We start from the raw sequence: 6,037 nt of genomic DNA, 5'->3' as shown, positions 1-6,037 counted from the left end.
TTTTTTTTTTTTTTTTTTTTTTTTTTTTTTTTTTTTGTCTCTATCTGCTTCAGTTCTGCTCTGATTTTAGTTAATATTTTGTCTTCTGTTTTGGATTTGTTTGCTCTTGCTTCCCTAGTCGATTTGAGATCTTTCCAGCTTTCTGATGTGGGCATTTAATACTATAAATTTCCCTCTTAACACTGCTTTGGCTTTGTCCCAGATATTCTAGTACATGGTCTCTTTGTTCTCGTAAGTTTCAAGAGCTACTTGATTTCTGCCTGAATTTTGTTATTTACCCAGGAATCATTCAGGAGCAGGTTGTTCAATTTCCATGTAGTTGGGTGATTTTGAGTGAATTTCTTAATCCTGAGTTCTAATTTTATTGCACTGTGGTCCGAGGGACTGTTTGTTATGATTTTAGTTATTTTGCATTTGCTGAGAAGTGTTTTACTTCCAATTATGTGGTCGATTTTAGAATAAGGGCCATGTGGCACTGGGAAGAATGTATATTCTGTTGATTTGGGGTAGAGGGTTCTATAGATGTCTATTAGGTCCACTTGATTCAGAACTGGGTTCAAGTCCTGAATATCATTGTTAATCTTCTGTTTTGTTGATCTGTCTAATATTAACAGTGAGGTGTTAAAGTCTCCCACTATTATTGTGAGGGAGTCTAAGTCTCTTTGTAGATCTCTAAGAACTTGTTTTATGAATCTGGGTGCTCCTGCAATGGGTGCGTATGTATTTAAAATAGCTGCTCTTGTTGCATCGATCCCTTTAAATGCCCTTCTTTGTCTTTTTTGATTTTTGTTTAAAGTCTGTTCATCAGAGACTAGGATTGAAACTCCTGCTTTTTTGTTGTTTCTTTTCCTCCATCCCTTCATTTTGAGCCTATGTGTGTCTTTTTACGTGAGATGTATTTCCTGAATACAGCACACCAAAGGTGCTTGACTCTATCCAATTTGCCAGCCTGTGTCTTTTAACTGGGGCATTTAGCCCATTTACGTTTAAGGTTCATATTGTAATGTATTAATTTGATCCTGTCATCATAATGCTAGCTGGTTATTTTGCACACTAGTTGATGCAGTTTCTTCATAGTGTCATTGGTCTTTATATTTCGGTGTGTTTTTGCAGTGGCTGGTACCAGTTTTTCCTTTCCTATTTAGTACTTCCTTCAGGAGTTCTTGCAAAGCAGGCCTGGTGGTGATGAAATCCCTTAGCATTTGCTTGTCTAGAAAGGATTTTATTTCTCCTTTGCTTATGAAGCTTAGTTTGGCTGGATATGAAATTCTGGGTTGAAAATTATTTTCTTTAACAATGTTGAATATTGGCCCCCACTCTCTTCTGGCTTGTAGGGTTTCTGCCGAGAAATCCACTGTTAGTCTGATGGGCTTCCCTTTGTAGGTGACCTGACCTTTCTCTCTGGCTGCCTTTAACATTTTTTCCTTCATTTCGACCTTGGAGAATCTGACGATTATGTGTCTTGGGGTTGATCTTCTTGTGGAGTATCTTAGTGATGTTCTTTGTCTTTCCTGAATTTGAATGTTGGCCTGTCTTGCTAGGTTAAGGAAGTTCTCCTGGATAATATCCTGAAGTGTGTTTTCCAACTTGGTTCCATTCTCCTTGTCTCTTTCAGGTACTCCAATCAATTGTAGATTTGGTCTTTTAACGTATTCCCTTATTTCTTGGAGGCTTTGTTTGTTCCTTTTCATCCTTTTTTTTTTTTTCTAATCTTGTCTGCATGCCTTATTTCAGCAAGGTGGTCTTCAAACTCTGGTATCCTTTCTTCTGCTTGATTGATTCAGCTATTGATACTTGTGTATGCTTCATGAAGTTCTTGTGCTGTGTTTTGCAGCTCCATCAGGTCGTTTATGTTTCTCTCTAAACTAGTTATTCTAGTTAGCAGCTCCTGTAATCTTTTATCAAGGTTCTCGCCTTCTTTACATTGGGTTAGAACCTGCTGCTTTAACTCAGCAGTTTGTTATTATCCACCTGCTGAACCCTACTTCTGTCAATGGGTCCATCTCATCCTCTGTCCAGTTCTGCACCCTTGCTGGAGAGGTGTTGCGACCATTTGGAGGAGAAGAAGCATTCTGACTTTTGGAATTTTCAGCATTTTTGCGCTGGTTTTTCCTCATCTTCATGGATTTATCTACCTTTGATCTTTGAGGCCTATGACCTTTGGATGGAGTTTTGCATGACATCCTTTTTGTTGATGTTGATGTTATTGCTTTCTGTTTGTTTGTTTTTATTCTAACAGTCAGACCCCTCTTCTGCAGGTCTGCTGCAGTTTGCTGAAGGTCTACTCCAGACCCTGTTCTCCTGGGTATCACCAGTGGAGACTGCAGAATAGCAAAGATTGCTGCCTGCTCCTTCCTTTGGAAGCTTTATCCCAGAGGGGCATGGGCCTGATGCCAGCCAGAGCTCTCCTATATGAGGTGTCTGCCGACCCCTGTTGGGAGGTCTCTCCTAGTCAGGAGTCACAGGGGTCAGGAACCCACTTGAGGAGGCAGTCTGTCTCTTAGCAGAGCTGGTGCACTGTGCTGAGAGAATCTCCGTTGTCAGGATCAGCTGATCTCTTCAGAGCCAGCAGGCAGGAAAGGCTAAGTCCACTGAACCTGCGACCACAGCCCCCCCTCCCCCCAGGTGCTTTGCCCCAGAGAGATGAGAGTTTTGTCTGTAAGCCCCTGACTGGAGCTGCTGTATTTCCTGCAGAGATGCCCTGCCCAGTAGGGAGGAATCTAGAGAAGCAGTCTGGCCACAGCCACTTTGCTCCACTGTGGGGAATTCCATCCAGTCCAAACTTCCCAGTCTCCTTAGCACTGTCAGGGGAAAACCACCTACGAAAGCCACAGTAATGGCCGTCACCCCACTTCCCACCAAACTCAATCATCTCAGTCCGACTCCAGACTGCTGTGCCCGCAGTGAGAATTTCAAGCCAGTGGTTCTTAGCTTGCTGGGCTCCATGAGGAGGGACCCACTGAGCGAGACCACTTGGCTCCCTGGCTTCAGCCACCTTTCTAGGGGAGTGGACGGTTGTCCTATCTCACTAGAGTTCTAGGTGCTGCTAGAGAATGAAAAAATCCTGCAGCTCAGTGCCTGCCCAAACAGCTGCCCAGTTTTATGCTTGAAAACCTGAGCCCTGGTGGTGTAGACTCAGGAGGGAATCTCTTGATCCGTAGATCGCAAAATTCCGTGAAGAAAGCGTAGTACCCTGGGCAGGTAGCACAGTCCCTCACTGCTTCCCTTGGCTGGGGGAGAGAGGTCTCGGACTCTGTGCACTTCCTGGGTGAAGCGACTCCCCACCCTGCTTCTGCAGCTCTCAGTGGGTCACGCCCACTACCTAACCAGTCCCAGTGAGAGGAACTGGGTACCTAGGTTGGAAATGCAGAATCACCCCCGCCTTCTGCATCAGTCTCGCTGGGAGCTGCAGACCGGATCTGTCCATTTTCAGTTGTTCTTGGGAGAATGGTTTTGAAATATCACAAGATGTTTCCCAGTCATACCTAAGACATCATCACCACGGCACCCAAGGTTTTGTTTAGTTTTACTTTCTCAAAAATTTGGATATCATTTACTTCTGGATGAGAACCATTCCTTTTAAGCCAAAGACTTAATAGGCACAGAGTGAATGGTTGTGTTTGTCATATCCACAGTAGATCTAAAAAGGCTCAAATATAAGAATTATCTCTGCTCAGAAGACAGTAGTAGAAACTGACAGGCATATTGTATCTCCACCATTTTTTACCAAGCAAAGACTCTACAGTGTAGGTAACTCCTAGTTAGAACACACGATTTTGTTACATAATAGCCAGTTTACATACAACCTAAAAGCAATACCTTGGACCACACAGCTATGCACTCAACATATAACATTGTGAAATAACTTCATTTAAGTACTAAAAAGAGAATGATTATCAAAATCCAGCATGCTTCCTTGTGATGTTCTGTGACCCAAACTGGTTTCCAGGCTGCTGTGAACATTTCTCTCATTTTCTTGTGTGACTGTCCTGCATTCCACAAAGCCAAAAAAGAAAACAGTGGATTTATATATAGAAGTGCCCCAAACCCAATATGTATGTGCTTGTAGGCCTAAACTTATTACAAGCTTTGGAAAACCTAGAATGAGGGCTCCTGAACAGTTTGCCAGTATAGGCTTCTGCTCCCTGGTTGACTCCCGTTTTCCATGGGAGTCCTTTTACGTAGTTTTCCTTCTTAAGAGAGAGAATGGAAAAGGTGACAATGATATGAGATATGGTCCCTCTTGACTTCAAGATATCTTAAGAATATTCATGTGTCCGGGCACGGGCGCTGGCTGTGGCTCACACCTGTAATCCCAGCACTTAAGGAGGCCGAGGCGGGCAGATCACCTGAGGTCAGGAGTTTGAGACCGGCCTGGCCAACATGGTGAAGCCCCATCTCTACTAAGAATACAAAAATTAGCTGGGCGGCCGGGCACGGTGGCTCACGTCTGTCATCCCAGCACTTTGGGAGGCCGAGGCGGGTGGATCACCTGAGGTCAGTTCGAGATCAGCCTGGCCAACATGGTGAAACCCCGTCTCTACCAAAAACACAAAAGATTAGCGGGGTGTGGTGGCGGGTTCCTGTAATCCCAGCTACTCGGGAGGCTGAGGCAAGAGAATCGTTTGAACACGGGAGGCGGAGGTTGCAGTGAGCCGAGATCGCACCATTGCATTCCAGCCCGGGCGACAGAGTGAGGCTCTGTCTCANTCATCCCAGCACTTTGGGAGGCCGAGGCGGGTGGATCACCTGAGGTCAGTTCGAGATCAGCCTGGCCAACATGGTGAAACCCCGTCTCTACCAAAAACACACAAAAAGATTAGCGGGGTGTGGTGGCGGGTTCCTGTAATCCCAGCTACTCGGGAGGCTGAGGCAAGAGAATCGTTTGAACACGGGAGGCGGAGGTTGCAGTGAGCCAAGATCGCACCATTGCATTCCAGCCCGGGCGACAGAGTGAGGCTCTGTCTCAAAAAAAAAAAAAAAAAAATTAGCTGGGCATAGTGGCGCATGCCTGTAATCCCAGCTACTTGGGAGGCTGAGGCAGGCGAATCACTTGAACCCGGGAGGCAGAGGTTGCAGTGAGCCGAGATCGCACCATCGCACTCTAGCCTAGGGGACAAGAGTGAGACTTCGTCTCAAGAAAAAAAACCATGTGACCTTCAAGTCACTTGTTCCTGTTTTTGAAATAGCATGCTGAGGGATTTGGTCATATCATTAGCCCAGAGATAGCCTGACAAGACCAGCCCTTGGGTAATGAGACTGGTTTGAGGTAGGAACTGTACTTGCTTTGTAGGATGGGCAAGAGGAGACTCCAGGCTCTGGATGGGAATCTGAAGGCTGACCAAGGGTGCATGAGAAAGAGGGCCTGCAAAGGGGACTCCACAGAGGCCACATGCAGGACAAGACCAGCACCCGACTCCAGGCTGCATCCATTATATGGAGGTCTGTGGTCATTTCGCCCATTCACCTTTCTCCTCTGGAGAACCCAAACCCCAGAAACCAGAGGGAATCGACTGCTACTTCTCAGGTAGGGTTTCATTCATGGTCACACTTCTTTACCGAAAAAGATGGGTATATTGAAGCGTTGACTTCCTCCTCAAGAAAAACAGGAAGTGATGATTACCAAACAGAGGCTCCCTTTAAATTTAAAATGTATAGCCAAGAAAGCGGCTAACACTACCTAAGAAAGACCCCAAATAAATGTTTAAGCTAAAAAAAAGCACAGGGTTGGGGATAGGGCATGTTTTTGTTTTGTCTTACAATTTCGTTGTTTTTATTTATTTATTTATTTATTTTTTAAATGTGTGATGGTTTATTAGAGAAAATGAGGAATGTGCATTCATAAGAGAACAAGAAATTATGTCAGTTTATAAGATTGAACAGAGACTCCTAAGACAAAAAACAAACAAACAAACAAACGAAAACAAAAACATTGTTAATGAGGCAGACAACTCTGGAGAAAACATTTTAAAGAGCCATCTAGTAGATGGCCTCCTCATCCTTAGAGGACCCAATTCCTGGTCCCTCAACTGCTTCC

The sequence above is a fragment of the Rhinopithecus bieti genome, unplaced genomic scaffold, assembly GCF_001698545.2.
Source record: "Rhinopithecus bieti isolate Rb0 unplaced genomic scaffold, ASM169854v2 scaffold_5260, whole genome shotgun sequence".
NCBI lineage: Eukaryota > Metazoa > Chordata > Mammalia > Primates > Cercopithecidae > Rhinopithecus > Rhinopithecus bieti.
The sequence above is the reverse complement of the archived record's forward strand: the minus strand, read 5'-3'. Positions refer to the sequence as shown.